Raw genomic sequence first — 17,024 nt, 5'->3', positions numbered from 1 at the left:
TTAAAATTCATGAAATTAGTATTGTTTCAAACTTTGATGTCAGCCAAAAGTGCTCTTTGCAACACCCACAATGTGCCCAGAACTGACTCGTTCTGCAATTCATATGGAGATATATGTATCGGTTGCATATCTAAATATGACTTTTTTATGAGACTCATTGCTCCTACTACTATAGGAACTGTGTATCCTTCTTCCACGTTGCCATAATTTCTTCCTGCAAATCCTGGTATTTTATGACTTTGTGTCTCTCTGTACGTAAGACACTGTAATCACTGGGTGCAGCAATTTCGATGAACCATGCTACTTTTGTCTTCTTTTCATGGACGACTATATCATGTTCTTTTGCATCTATTTTTATCTGTTGGTAATGGCTGATCCCATGTGACATAAATGTTATCATTTTCTATAATGCTTTGTGGATCATGTTTCCAGTGCTTTTCAGCTACTTCAGTATTGTAATCTTTGCATATTCCCCAGTGCAACCTCTTGCCATATTATTATGCCTTTCAGTATACAGGCCTCTGACATTAGTCTATCACATCCAGCAACAAGATGTGTGACTGTTTCCAATTTTGTTTTACAAAAACCTGCATTTGTTTGTTTCCTTGATATGTTCAGTGGACTTTGTAAACTAACATGTACGTTGTTCAGTATCCTGGGCTGCCATATTAACCTTTCATCTTTTTGTTTAAATTCATCTCACCTTAACGATTCCTGCATCAGATCCTGATCGACATGAGTTTGTTCTAGGAGTTTTCTATACTTACAGCTATATTTATGACTTTTCCACATTTCTTGCCTTCTCATCTGATCTTTCACCTTATATTCTTTCTTTTGTTTCACAACACATTCAGTTGCTGCCTGATTTTTGCCTACTTCTGGTTTGACAATGATATGCTTCTGCTAAACTAAAAAGGGATGTTATCTTAGACTTGTTCTGCTCATGTTTTAAAACTTTCATTATGTTTGGATCTTGTGAGGTCAGCAGATGTGTATGCAGTTCTATGATTTTGATGTATACATGTAATCAGTTTTGAAGATGTCCATACCTCCTTCAGAATGGGGAATATATAATATTGGTATACACTGATTTTTATAAATTGTTTGATAAATGTGAAGCATTGTTCTTGTTTTCCTGTCCAAGTGATCAAATGCCAGTCAATTACCCCAAAAATGTAAGTTAGAACAGGAAAAGCAAATTGATTTCTAGCTTGGACTTTGTTCCTAGATGTCAGGGCTGTTTTCAGTATTAATTTTAGTCTTCTAAAGTATTCCTTACAAAGTTTGGTTTGTATTTGTTTATGTTTTTTTGTCAATCTTTCATCAATTCCCAGATATTTATAACACTCCCACCTGCTCAATTTCCTTTATATCACATTCTTGTCCCGGACTGATTTTTTTTTTTTTGTGCTGCAGCTTTCATGCATTAAAGGTTGCTTTTGCACATTTACCAAGACCAAATGACATTCTTATATCAAATGAAAAAGTTTTGACCACTTGCAATTGTGCTTTCAGGTCTTCATCTGATAAACTATACAATTTTAGGTCATCTACAAAAAGAAGATGAGAATTCTTTACGCTTTGTTTTCAGGGACCCAAATTGTAGTTATGACCTAATCTGTTAAGTAAACAGCTTAATGGGCTAAGGGTGAGACAAAAGAGCAGTGGTGACAAACAGTCAGCCTTGAATATCCCCCATTTGAATTTTCACTCCTGCGATAATAATTTGTCTTTTATCATGGCTTGGCTGCAGAGTGGTCTGCCACTGTTTCATGGTCACTGTAATGTAATCAATTAATGTAGGATGTATCTTATACATCTGTAAGCTCCTATATCTATGAATGTGGGATGCTGTCAAATGTTTATTTTTTTGTAGTCTATCCATGCCATACTTAGATTCCTTCCCTTTTTGCAGTTCTCCATTATGACATATTTAACAACAAATGATCCTTTTTTCCATATAACTTTCACTTATTAACCTTTTTGTTATATTTCCATGAATGAATTTTCTTCTAAATGACTATAAACTCTATTGGCATTGATTCCAGTATATAGTTTGCACATAGTTGGAAGGCAAGTTATTGGTCTACATTTGTTTAGGCTAGCTTGCAGGCTCACTCTTAAAGAGGAGTATCATTTTTCTTGTTGTTAACCGGGTTGATGTCTATTTAGGATGCACATATAAATAGTTCTTACTCAGGGCTAAAATCTTCGTGTAAATATGTTAGTACTTTTAGCCAGATGTTAGGTATAGCATCTGGGCCTGAGAGCTTTTCTTAATTTTGTTTCAGTTTCTCTGGCCCTTACTTTATCCCATTTCATATCCTGTACATTTAAACTTTTTACTGTTTCTTTTACTTTTTCTATCCATTCAGCATCTTTGTTATGTTCCACAGAGTCTTCATTGATATTTCTCCAAAATGTGTCTATTTCTTCTTTTTTGGTGTCATTTCTGTTCCTTCTGCCTTGTTTCCAATTCTCTATAAAACTTTTTAGATCATCAGTGAATTGCTTATTTTGTACTTTTCCTTTATATCTACTTGCATATTGATTAATGAGTATTATTATCTTTTAAATTTTCTGCTTGTGCTGATATCTTTAGTTTATCATCTGCAATACTATATGATAGATCCTCTTCTGTTCTGATAATGCTTGTTGCTTTCATGTCTAGCTTTCTAAGTATTTTTGTTGATCTGTTCCGTCTTTTGTACTCTTCTAACAGTGACACTTCTTGCCCTAATTGCTTTATAGTTTTCTCTATTCAATGGTTCTGTGGTGGCATTTGATTTCTTCCCTTATTTTATCTTATTGCCCTGTGTTTTGTAGTAATATTTTATCTGTTATTAATTTAGCTGCACAGTAATATGTCCAATTTACTTCTTTATATCACATGAACTTCTGTGAATAGTCTTGATTACTGTGTTCATTTGTTTTATCAAATTTCTAATAATTTGGGTCCTATTGACTTTCTGTAATCTATTTCTTTCATTTATCTTAATATATATATCCATCTCTGTTAAATCAGGCAAATCTTCCCTTAGATCACGTTTTTTTCAAAACTAAGGGCATATTTTTTGTTCTTTGTTTCCTGCTGGCATTCTATAGAAATTTCCAGAAAAATCTTCCTTTGACATATTCTCTTCAGCTTCACCCTGTGTCATCTGTTGCTCTTTCATATGGGAACTCACTGGTCTATCACTCCATAACATTCACTTTGTCAGAGTTGCCACTGTTTCCTGCTCCTTCCCTTTCTGTGCAACTCCAACTGAAATTTTGCACTATTTTCCTACTGAATGCTCCAAACTATCTTTGTATGACATCAGATCAGATGTTTCCATTCCATTTGGGACTCGTTGTTCTATCATGCTGTGATGTCATCAGAGTTTAATTTTCTACACTAAATCCTTCACTTTGCAGGTAATCCATAACTTCAGTGTCTATTTCTTTAACATCTCTACTTTCACCCTTTGATTTATTTTTTTGCTTTGTAAAATTTTCCACATCTGGATGCCTTTCCCTGTATTTTTCTTCAGATATCTTTGGTGTTGCTTTTTTGTATTGATTAGCTGTGCTTTCTCCTTTGCATAAATATTGCACCATATTAAATCTCTTTTTCTTTCCCATGTCCATATTACTTCTTCAGATGTCTCCTACTCCACCTGTTTCTCCTTACTTTGAAGACTCACTTTTCCATCATGCTGTAACATTACCTGTGTTAGACACTAAATCTTTCACTTTGCAGGTATTCCATAACTTCAGCTTCTATTTGCTTAACTTCTGTTTTACTAATCTTCTGTTATACATTTCCCCTTTATGATCATATTTTTTGTATTGTGAAATTTTCCATATGTGGGTGGCTTTGCCTGTATTTCTCTTCAGATATCTTTGGAGGTGCTTTTTTTATATTGATTAGTTTGGCTTTCCCCATTGCATAAATATTGCCCATACCTGATCTCTCTTTCTTTCCCATGCCCATGTTTCTTTTTATACCTTTCTAAAATCTCTAGATTTTGTTATTTATATTTTGTCACTTCCCCAGTCGCTTCTTTTTCCAAACAGCCCAATATAATGTTTTTTGTGAATCTATTGTATTAATGAACACAAATTTGCATTTGAAGTTTTTGACAGGTTTTCTTGTGCAAGTATTTTTCTTTCTTCTAATTTCTCTTTTAATTTTTTTGCATATCTTCTATCCTAAAATTCTGGACTTGTTGAGTAACAGTAACAATGCATAATTTCTTTCTTATCCTCGGCAGTCCATTCTGTCATCTTTAGGGCTCTTTTTTGGCCTGTCAGTTTTTGTGGACTACTACTTCCTTCGACAACAGGGGGCAAGCTGGCAACCATCTCCCTGAGCCTGGCCTAACCCCACTGTAGGAATGTTTTTGTGTCTTGATAATGCTATACTGTCATTTGTTTCCAGTCCTGGAACCAGTGTGCTTACCAGGAATGGGCACTTTTTTTTATCTCAGGACTTAAGGATCCAGCTGACTTTTTATTTTTGAACCTACTTCTGCCCATGATATATGTTATATAAAATACAGTCTATATCTCAGCATGCTCTTGGTGAGATTATGTAAAAGCAGGATCCACCTCATGAAGGTGCTCACCAAGACTTGAGGATGAATTCATTTCCAGCAATACTACTCTCCTTTGCTTGCTGATTTTACCATTTCTCCATTTGATCCCCATTTTATCATCTCTTCAGTCGGTGTGGTGATGTACTCAACCCAAATGTATTGGCCTTGATCAGGTGTGGTTCTCCCCACCCCACAAGAGCAAACTGCTGTAGTCCTGAGTTTATTACAGCAACATACTCTACACTTTGACCACGTGATAAGACAACAGCCAAGAGTAACTATAAGTTCAAACAGGGAATGAAATCCTACGTGCAATAAACAGGAAAAGGGATATAAGTGTGGTGTTGATCTGCTACCAAGACTAGCAGAATACAGAGGTGATGATGTCAGAACTATGAGTCCTGTAGTATAGTTATGTTTCTCTTTTTTTTCAAAAACATTTTTATTTTGTTTTCATTATAAACATATGCAAATATACATATAACAAATACAATAAAACAATTGTTTGTGTCTTTCAGCTTTTCCCGGTTAGGGGTCGCCACAGCGGAACTCCGGTCCGCTAATGATTGGCACTAGAGTTTTACGTGCTGGCTTGCCAGGCCTAACGCACAACCTTCAATGAAGGAACGCCCGTTCACGCATGTCGCCACACAGAAGACGCTCTAACTGAGAATCAAATGGGAAACATCTAACTGTGAGGCGACAATGCTACTAAAACAATAACAAAACTATTTACAATATTTATATTCATCTATGATAAACAATCATTTTATCCATGAGACGTTATCAGTATTTGTTCAAAAGGTTTTCCAATTTTGCCATGCTATTTTTTATGAGTAATGTTATGAGTTAAATAACAAATGGTTTGCAGTTCTTTTTACAAACAACTTTAGCTAAATTAATACAATCTTTAAACATCAAATCTTGTTTACTTTTCCAGTTCAAAGTAATAACTTTTCTGGCACTTGCAAAAATTGACCAGAGTAACTGAATCTGAGATTTAGGTATTACATTAGGTATAGGAACATTGAATAGGATTAGTGAGTTAGAAATATGACAGTTATCAGACCATAAAGCATTTACAAAATATCTGAAGTCTTTCCAGTATTGAACAAAATTTCTACATTCAATGAACATATGATTCCAGCTGGCCTCTAGTAATTCATCACATTTCCAACATTTACTTTCACTGTTTTTTAGTATAAGATTTATTTTATGTGGAGTACAGAAACTCGTACTCATAAATTTCCATGTATACAATCTCCAATATAATGAAGAAGAGGTACCATATGTAGAATTCAATAACAATGTTTTGGATTTGTCAGATAATTGTTCTCCATTAATCTTTACATAGTAATTCCAGAAATCCGAGTCAAACTTTAGAGTGTCTTCTCTTAGTATCTTATAGATATGTGAGATACTTAATTTTTGATTATCTGTCTTTTCAAGACACCTAATAAAAAGTTGAATCAAACTAGGTATAGAATCAATCTCTACGTTGTTTGATACTCTCATTTTGTTTTCTATAAACTGCCATAATGAGTGTATAAACAACCATCTTGGCTATTGTCAAAACTACATAAAAGAGAGTTTAGTGGTTTAATACTCTTATTTTCAATAAACTGATGCCAGAATATCAAGTTATTTTTTCCTTTATTTTTGCATCGCATTGATGTTGAAAGAATCTAGGCAATCAGGGGAGTATGCTATAAGGATTATAAGAAATAGAAATTGTTTAATGTTGTAATTACAATCAATTATATTTTTAAAGTTATTAAATATTTGATTAATGCCATATGAAAAATTATCAAACTTCTTATTAAATAAACAAAATTCACGTAAATGTCAATGGACACTACGTATTCCATATTGTTCCTTAAATTGATTTTCTATAGTTCTGACATCAGTTATATGAATCTCATATATTATTTTCCAGCCAGATATATAGGTAGGTGTGATCCAATGTAATCTTCATTAATTATAACTGATGTGGAATAAAGATCTAAGCAAGGGAATGCTATCCCATTACTGTTCCAAGCTCTAATGTGCGATTTATATGCAATCCTAAGTTTTAAGGGGAAACATAAAAAATTAAGTAGCATCGGGGTAGTATCAATGACTGTATATAAAACAAAATTTTAGGTAAAAATTATCATTTTAATTAAAGAGAGCCTATCATCCATTGTGAAGAATATTTTATTCCATCTTTTGATTAGTTCACTAATGGTGGTTATTAAATTATTGTAGTTTAGTTTAACAGACTATTTCCATGTGCTCTTTATACTGAAATTCTTTCAAACTTGCTTAAGGTATTTATAACATCATGCAAAGAACTATCAATGTCACCCAACATTAACAACATATTATCAGCAAATAATTGTATCTTAGGACAATACTCCTTATTAATTTGAAAGCCTTTTATATTTTGCTTGTTTCTGATATATGTAGGAAAAGGTTCCATTGAAAGAGCAAATAACAATGGTGACAAAGGACATCCTTGTCTAGTTCGTTTGAGGATTTCTAGTGGTGAAGATAGATATGATCCGATTTTCACATAAGCTTGTGCTCCACTATAAATTTTCATAATAAGCTGACAAAATCTGAAGAGAATTCAAAACCAATCAGAATTATTTGCAGATAAGACCAACTAATATAATCAAAAGCCTTTTCTATATCTAGGCTGATAATAGTTAGTTTTTTTGTATTTCCATGTAATGTCTATTAATTATAGTAATTTAATAACATTACCTTGCACTTTTCTATGAAGAACAAGCCCTGTCTAATCATTATGTATTAGATTAGGTAATCTTTTCTTTATTCTATTAGCTAATATTGTCATGAAAATTTTATAATCAGTGTTTAGTAATGAAATTGGCCTATATGAATCACAAGATTTGGGGTACTTACCTTGTTTTAATATGGGGGAGATAATTGACTATTTCCACGATGGGGGTGTTATGTATTTTTGCTTAACCATAGTAAAGGCACTCATCATTTTCTTTATTATATATTCAGGAAAAATCTTATATAGTTCAGGAATTATTCCATCCAGTACTGGAGCTTTATTATCTTTTAAATGTTTTATTTGCTCTTTCACTTCTGTTAGTGTTATTTCTTTATTTAATATGTTATTTTGTTGCACTGACACCTTAGTAGTTATATTTTCTTGAATAAAAAGTATTTATTATATTATCTGTCTCCAAAAGTGGTGTGTTATTATTTATATATTTATAATAGTTTTTGAACACTTCTAATATGCCCAATAAGTTAGATGTACTCTTAAGTGAACCATCACTTTTATATTTAATCTCATTAATAAGATTTTGATTGTTTATTTTTTGGATCTTACCACTATTTTATGTAGATATTTGGGATTTATAGCAAAGATTGTAATTTCAATTTTCCAGGTTTATGGCTACCTTATGATTCAGAACTTCTAAGTATTTTTGATTTAACTTAGTAATGTTGTTATGTGCTACTTTATTTGGTTTTGCTTCCATTTTTATCGTGTCTATTTTTTTTTTGTAAGTCTAAAAGTTCTTTGTCCCACTCTCTCATTTTTGTTAAGGTGCCAATATTTTATTCTACCATATGTATAAACTTTAAATGTGTCCCATAGTATAGTATCAGTCACTTCACCATTATCAAACATGTCTATTTCTTTCATTATCCATTCCCTAAAGTCTTTTAACTTAGTTATGTAAGCAGGAATTCTCTGTAGAAATCTTAAATCAGCTGTATGCGTAGTTAATGTAAAGTTTATAGCATTATGGTCCGAAAGTGGACAAGTCATTATAGATATGTTCCTTATTTTAGAGTATATATTATTTGATACAAAGACTTTATCAGTGTTTGTTTGTGTACCAAACCAATATGAATAGTGAGTATAGAATAGGGAACAATGTTCTCTTAGACCCTGTATATCTTTAAGGTTCATCTGGTTTGTAAAGTCATTTAACTTCTTGGCTTGAGATGTTAGTTTTATTTTACCATTTTTAGAAGTATCATTGCCTGATAATAGGCAGTTAAAATCACCTGTTGCTATAATTTCCCCTTTTGCATTTAAAGTAATCAGGTCCAGATATTTGTCAACATATTTAGTACTTAGTCTTGCTATCCAGTATGTATTAATCAAAGTATAATACTTCCTATTGATTTCCAAAATAATCATGCTTAGCATCCCATCTTTATCTGAAAGTGTATCTATAATTCTTGCCATAGTATAAGTATTTTTCCATTGAATAAGAGTGCCAGTTCTCTTTGTCTTAAAACATGAATCAGCTGGGATGGTATAGCCATTGAATGAATATTTGGTATTTATGTATTATCGCAACCACTTTACGGAGGTAGCATACTTTACACTGTTTTCCATGAAACTATGTCTGTTAATGGAAGAATGGTACTGTAAACTGTTAACTAGTTTTGGGTCACACTGTGTTGCACATACAAAGAGGAAACATGGCAAATTTGCTGTTTGCAAGTAGTGCCCTTGGCTGAAGTACACACATGACTGCTGCTTTACAGACATCATTAATGTTATGAGAAATTCCAACTCACCATGGTCTGAACAAGAGACACACCACTTTTCAAAGCCTATGAAATGTGTTACTTACTACACCTTACAGGTAAATGTACTTGTCATGATTATTGCCGACCACAACTCACCCTGTACACTCCTCAGTAGCTTACGTTTGGTATAATCAGAACTAGGAATGCAGGGTTTCTGATCCAGGGTAGGAGTGTGAATGTACGCTTTCTTGCTTACAGTTGCAATGTACAAACTGTAATTTATTGCCATGATTGCAAGTGACGTGTGTTAATTTTTCCCCATACTTCATTTGCTGTATGAAGTTTGTTTCCCACTCTGAGTAGCACACATTTAACAACATGTTCCACAATAAAATGACTATCATTCTTGACAGCACTGACAAGGAGCAGGCATGTCGATTATATTATTCATGACCTGACGTCAGTAAAGGACGCTACATACAAACAGAAATGTTCCCCTTATTCCTCTTCCAAACCCATTAACAATATCCCACAATAGCAGTTAACACTTTACAGCAACCTTTTAGAGTTAACAGACATACTTTGAGTCAAACATGAAGATTTATCGCATGTTACAAATGTGGTTGCGATAATACGTAAGTACCGAATATTTTTGTAGATCTTTTTTTAATAGATAGGTTTCCTGTAAAAAGATTATCTGGGCTTTATGCATTTTGATATATTTAAGCAAACCAGCTCTTTTGACATTATTGTTCAAACTACTTAACGCTAAACATTTATAAGCCATTGACTATAATGCGTATGTTATTACTAACTGAAAGACCTTTCTTCCCTGTTGACTTGAAATCTGCTGAAAACTTTCTTATCGTTGATGCATAACCTACATTAAGCACTACTTTCAAAACCCCAAAACTATTTACAAACACATACATGAAACAAAGTTTCTGGTTTAGTTAAAAACTTAACTAAACCATCCATCCACCACCTCTCCACTACCAAAAGACACAAATTATCCCTCTCTGCTTAGAATATAGTATAAAAACAAAAAAAAGAAAAGCATTATGAAAGCAACTAAAGAAATCTGAATCCATGAAATATACATTAGAATGAGAGCGCCCAATATATCTGAAGCTATATGAATATGTCACATATGATAATAGCACCTCATTTGAGCAAATTGTCTATGTGGGCAGTTGTGTTGTGATAAAAACATGTAAATGGCAAAGGTTTTTCTAGAATTTTAAGACAGCACGTGCTTTCTAACATTTCAGTAACTGTTGTATAAAATTATGATTCTGTCTCTGAAACAACTTTATCTACACAATTTAAATAGCTAAAGTGCTTCTAAAGAGCGTCTTTGTTTTAGTGTAAAGTGAACACAATGTTTTGTACCGATATCGGAAATATGTGACCGGAAAAATAAATTACAGTAACGTTTCAGTAAAAGATCTACCACTTCGGGTTTCTTAACAAGGTGGCAGCCTTTTAGAAATAGGTATTCTACCTCATCTGTGGTGTAGAAAAACAGGCTAACACTGCTTGCGGCTTTATTTTTTAATGGTAAAGGTGTGGCCTCAAGCCCAGAGATAATAGTGAAACTAGGTTTTATCAAAACTCAAAAACGAAGCTCATACTTGTCAAATTATTGTACTGTCAGTGTGTCAAGCTCCCGTTACGTATAACGGCAAGGCGTTGCCATGGTACTGAGGTCCTTCGCTGACAGATAGTTGAGCGTGTCTGCTAGTGGTGCTCTGAGGAAATGCAGTCGCAGCCATTTGCTGCTCTTTGTGTGACAGTTTCATCCTAAAGGCATCAGCAGCATCAGTATAAAACACCGGACTGGACGATCACATCTTTTTATCAGTCTGCATGCAGACGGATTTATAACCGGTAAGGTTATAAACGTTATTTTTAATCCTCAGCCAGCAAGAAAATAAATGTCCTTTGCAAAAAGGTATCGTAAGCTTTTAAGCTTGTCAGTTTTCTATGACAGAATGGATTACGACTTGAGTTACTGCCTGCATACTTCTATTATAGTTATGTTTTTATTATTATTATTAGCGCTACCTGAATGTATTTATGTTCGCTGCCTTGTAAGAGCTATGGGTAGACTGAGGAATGTAATAGTAGGGTGGTAGGTGCATGCGTGTACACAGGTTGACTGTTCTACATGTCGTGGCTTAGTTTTCCGCTGTGTCTTTATAGGAAGGAAACCCGGCCAAATCTTTATGGGGTGGGGGTTGTAAAATGGACGATGTCCCTTTAATTGTTGTCAGGTGGTTACTTGTTTCTGACTGAGGGATAGTGCAGCTGTTTTGAATACGCGACAGGGCACGTCCGAACTGCTGGATGCAGATCACAATTTTCCTGCTAAACGCTGATATAAAATGTACACACTGTTAGACACTTGGGTGTGGTATGTGAGCCTGTAGGTATGCGTCAGGTCTTTTCACAGGTAGGACCTAAGTACTGTCTTCTGTCTCAAGAAATGTCTTAACTATTACTACTTTTGTCATTTGCTCGATTGATTTGCTGAAGAGGTCTCAAGCGATGTAAAATACATTTCAGACACATGCCAATTATTTTCACTTATGAGGTGCCTGTGGCTCTGCTATTACCTCAAATGGTGCCAGTTGTTAGCTTATCTAGCTTTAACTACCTGGCGAGCTGCTGGCATATAACTGTGTTGGTAAAACATAGCTACGGACGTTTGTCAGGTTAGAAGAATATAATTGACTCAGTAGTGACTTATTAAGTTAAAAGTGCCAGCAAGCCATACCATTTGGAGGAAAGTGCATCAGTCATGTGTTTACTGTCAGTAAACACAGTTACAGGCAGATGGATTTGCACATAGGATATATATGGATCCCTGGCACCCCTACATGTTTTTCCAGTGAGTTTTTGATTGTCTCTCCTGGGTTTGTGGCAAATTCTTAATGTGGTGTTTTCTGCTATTTTCCATTCTACTGCCCAGCCTTTCCTAACAAGACTGAACTTTAGCCTGTGTTTTGACTATTCAGTATGGATTACTCTGTTTGGGGTCACTGGTAATCAGTTGCCCTCTTCCTCCAGATCCTGGAAGTCATACCTGAAGGGGGGGGGGGGGGCTATAATAACTGTTTCTGTTTGGCCTCATCCTTCTGCCAGCCAAACAAAGCACTGTCCAAGTCACATGTGTTTTTTAATCCCTTATATTCCTTCCTTGTTGTATTCTGGGGCTGCCAGGTTACTGCTCTAAAATGACACAGAATCTTAAACTACCTGTCAAGTTTCACATACAGGAAATGCAAAAACCCTTTGGGAAATGGGAAATTCCTTTTTCTTTCTTCTGATATGAGCCATGCCTTTTTACTTCTAAAAAAAAAAACAATGGCTTTGATTCTATACATTTCTTATTGCCCTGTCCTTCTGAGTAGCTGTATAATCTATTATTTGCCTAAAGTTAATTGATGATGCAATGACGGAATTAACTTTTGCATAATATGTCTAGTGCTAAGCACTCACCAAGTAATATATTCATGCTTGCTTGGTAAAACATAATTAGAATTAACTGAACATTCATCACATGCATGACAAGTAAATACAGTAAGCAGCATCTTCATTTTGACATTGTAAAAATAAACTTTTCTTTAAAATGTACATGAATTAACATAAGCAATATTCCTTGATTTTCCTATATGCAAATCAGAAAACATTACTATTGTAAGTTTTTATTATTGTTCCTGTTTTTAAAAAAAATATTGTATTGTAATTTTACATTTGTTATCAGGGAATTTGCTTGTCTGGGTTTAGACATTTGAATAACTGAATAAGCTGTGAAACAGGTTTTTATTCTCAGAGTATATACAAATTGTGTTCTAACACTGGAATGCAGTAGACAATTGACTTCATGCATTCTATGTTGAAGTGTTTGGAGAGGTTAGTAAAATCAAGTATCAAATGGAGTAATAGTTGAGATGCTTATTGCTTCTCAGTACTTTAGCCAAAAATAATTTGTCTAAGCTTAGGACATCTTATATCCTTGCACACTGACTATCAAACCCCAGCATACCTCTCACCTGTCCAGATTTTTGCAGAATGTCCAAATTTCTGTCTCATATTTTTATTTATTTATTTTTATTTTGTTTGTTAACTGGGTAGTGTCTGACTGGGTTTGTTCCTCATAAAATTTGTAGTTTCTGGGCAAATCAGTGAGGACGGAAGTCACTAACTAATACCCTAGATTTAAATCTCTGACTTCCTGTCCTTTAGAAAATGCATTCTGTTGCATTTTTTATTCTAGTAACTTTCTAAGTTTATAAGGGCAGTATTAAAAATCTGTCCCTATTTTTGTGCCTGTGTCCCTCATTATTGTCCAGACATTTTTCATTAAGAGGTTGAGAGTGTAGATCATAGTGTGTGTGTTGTACCTTTAAAGCCAGTGTAGCTGGTGGGCACATGCATATAAGTACTTGAGCACGTACAAGCAGAGTGCCATGCTGTGTAAGTAGCCAGAGTGGAAGCATGTATGTGTGTAGCAGTCAGTCAGTTATTCTGTTTAAGTTTTATGTTTCAGTCATCCATCCTGATGTGTTTGTGTGTAATAAACATCTTAAACGAACACCCAAGCTTCAACGTCTTATTTGAATGCACAAGATGAGCGACATGGTGTCAGAAGTGGGACCCAAAGTCATAACTTTTTAAAACCATGAGGCGCACAGTCAGAAATGGAGGAATATACAGGAGTGGCTCAACTAACTCTCAAACGACTCACAAACAGGTCAAAAATATTTCCAGGTACTTCAACTCATTTAAATGATTTTTCAATTGAGGAATGTAAAGCGAAGCACTCAAAACATTCAGAATGAATTACTGAATAAACAAAATGTTATAAACTGTGACATACTGATAAAAGTACTCAAAATAATTATGAAAACATTTGAAACAATATCCGAATCGTATAAAATGTTTGAAAAAGAGAAAACGACTGTATGTTTTCGCAATGTACTACTTTTTCTCATTAATTAAAGCTATTGAAAGTGTCCGAAGTGTGAAAAGGGTTGGCAGTATTTGCAGTATTACAGCACAGTCTTTTCAAAGAGTACACTTTCTTCAAAGAGACTGTTGTGCAGTTGAATATAATTACAAGTTCCTGGTGTGTATTTGAAACTTATTTGGCATGGCAAAGGTATTTCGCAGACCTGGTTAGCTTGTGTTTGATGATACTATGGCAGAAAACTGGAGAGTGTTATTTTCATACAGGCTGCTTTTTCTGATAAAGACACATGAACAAAAGCATTTATTCTGCTCAATTTATCTGGTTCAGAAGCCATTGAGAGAGAACATTAATTTGTGTATGCACTTTTGCTGTTTATGCAAAGGAGGGGGAAGACCGCCATATTATGGTACAGGCTGAAATGCAGGAAGAACCCATATGCTTAAAATGTAAATTTAGAGAAATGTGCAATCCTCAAACTAATATTACAGTGAAAAGGCACAGATTTTATACAAGAGATCAAAAGGCTAGTGAAAGTTTTGCAGCATATATAGCTGACTTTAGAAACATGTGAAGATTTGGTGATCTAAGAGATGAGTTGATAATGGACATGATTGTGTATGGTGTTAATAATGATGCACTGAGAAAGGTTTTGCTTTGAGACAGTGATTTAACTTTAAGTAAAGGTATAGAGATTTGTCAGATATATGAGCTTACATAGAAACCCACGAATATGCTTACGAATGAGAAGAGCATGCTTGCAGCATCTTCCAGTATGAATGTTGATAGTATGCAGCATGAGGTTAAGAGATAAAAGCCAAAGGGTGGGCTCCCACAATAAGACCCAGGGCAGCTTTAGTAAAACCCAGGGCACATGCAGCAAAATCGAGGGGTGATTTAGCAAAACCCATGGTAAACGTTATAGTCAGTGGAGGCAGTCATGAACCTAAATGAGAGAAGTGCTTAGCTTTTGGTCAGCAAATGATAACATTGGTGAGGACAGGAACTGTAAATGGGGGTTGGCACTCCATATTACATTCCAAGGAGAAGAAATGGATTATAATTGATAAAATTGGTGGGGACAGGAATTGTAAAGGGGGTTGGCACTCCATATTAAATTCGAAGGGGAAGAAATGGATAATCAAACTAGGCGGGCTGTTCAGCATTGGTCTGAATGAGCATTTGTACATTTTTAATTATATCTAATTGAATAATGGAGCTGTTTTTATATACAGCTCAGACTGCCTTCATTTATTAACCTTGCTGCACTGAGGAAGGCTAGGTTAGCTGAAACCGGTTTGCTGCATATTTTGTATAATTTTTGCATTCACAGGGGCTTTTATCACCCCTAGTGATGTTTTGAACAGTTTTTCATTAAACTGTTGTTTTACAATCACACCATTGTGCTGGCTTTGTTTTCTGAGTTTTGAATCATCATGAAAAATCCAAAAGTGGTAATTCCAACATGATTGCAACAAGAATACATTGGCATTTTTCGTCAAGGTCACCTGGGAACTGATGCTGCCAAAAGAAGGGCGAGAGGACTAGTATTTTGGCCTACTATGTCAAAAGATACTGAGAAAGAAATCTATCTCAGCTTGTTCAGTTTGTAATAGTACTAAACTGCATCAACAAAAAGAACCACTTCAGCTAAACCAGGTTCCTGACCTAGCTTAGTCAGCAGTAGCCACAGATGTTTTCGAATAGAATGGTCAACATTATTGGTATTAGTAGACTCTTATTCAAACTGGTTCAAGATTGACCTACTTCCTAACCTAACTTCTAGTGCTGTCATTACGAAATTGAAGAGACATGTTTCTCTCCATGGTAGCCTGCACAAAGTAATTTCCGACAGTGGTGCATAGTTTACAAGTCAGCAGTTCAGCGATTTGCTGAGGCGTGGCACTTTGTTCATGTTACTAGTAATCCTGAGTATCCACATTCTAATGGTTTGGCTGAACGTGCAGTTCAAAGTGCAAAACAGTTGTTGGAGAAATCCAAGAGACAAAACCGATATTTTTCTCAATTTGCTTAATCTCAGAAACATTCCTCAAGACAATTTACTTGGTTCACCTGCTCAAAGATTGATTTCAAGACAAACCAGAACCACACTACCAGTTAGTAAGAATTTGTTGATTCCAAGTGCTAAAAACAACAAAGCAGGAAAAGCCCAATTCATGAAAAAGCATATGTCACAAAAATTCCATTATGACAAAACCAGCAAACCTCTCAATCCATTAAAAGAAGGAGAGATAATAAGGATGCAGACAGCAAAAAGTTTTGATCGAGTAGGACTTATAAAACATCTGTGTGAGGAACTGAGATCGTACATCATTGAGTCATAAAGAATGGAATTTAGGCGGAATCAGATGCATTTGTTGCCGTTGTCAGAGCCAGTGTTACAGCATCTTGTCTGTAATGGAGACTGTAATTGTCAGAGTATGGTATCGAATGTTCCTGTTCCAAAGAACAATTCATCTTCTGTTGCCGAAAGTATCCCTAAAATTCTTAATGAAGACCATTCCCCAATGACTGTCCCTGTTGCTAAATCCAGTACTGATTATTATGTAATGAGGTCAGGTCATATCTCAAAACCTAATCCTAGATACAAGGCAACCTGGACATGATTGTTATTATTTATGTGTTTATATAACTTTCATGCATATCTGATTGTCATTTTTCATTTGCATGACAAAATAATCAAAGAGGGAGAATGTAGATCATAGTGTGTGTGTTGTACCTTTGAAGCCACTGTAGCTCATGGGCACGTGCATGTAAGTACTGAGCATGTGCAAGCAGAGTGCCATTTTGTGTAAGTAGCCATTGTGAAAGCATGTATGTGTGTAGCAGTCAGTCAGTTAGTTAGTTCGTTTAAATTTTATGTTCCAGTCATCCATCCTGATGTGTTTGTGTGCAATAAAAATCTTAAAAGAACACCCAAGAGACATTGTCTTTTTGAA

The 17,024-nt window shown here is 34.8% G+C and overlaps 1 protein-coding gene across 2 annotated transcripts in view; it reads left to right on the top strand.

Moving 5' to 3' along the window:
- Nucleotides 1-10,808: 10,808 nt before the first annotated feature.
- CYFIP2 (cytoplasmic FMR1 interacting protein 2) overlaps nt 10,809-17,024 on the top strand; it is a 2,832,302-nt gene continuing 2,826,086 nt past the window's right edge. The window contains exon 1 of one of the 2 annotated variants that reach the window (XM_044069335.1): nt 10,809-10,979. The gene's annotated coding sequence lies outside the window, so the exon portion shown is untranslated. The remainder of the gene's footprint in view (nt 10,980-17,024) is intronic. The other variant, XM_044069334.1, reaches the window with a different exon arrangement.

Source organism: Protopterus annectens, chromosome 4.part0 (genome assembly GCF_019279795.1).
Source record: "Protopterus annectens isolate FY-2018-M chromosome 4.part0, PAN1.0, whole genome shotgun sequence".
Classification (NCBI taxonomy): domain Eukaryota; kingdom Metazoa; phylum Chordata; order Ceratodontiformes; family Protopteridae; genus Protopterus; species Protopterus annectens.
The sequence above is the reverse complement of the archived record's forward strand: the minus strand, read 5'-3'. Positions and strand labels throughout refer to the sequence as shown.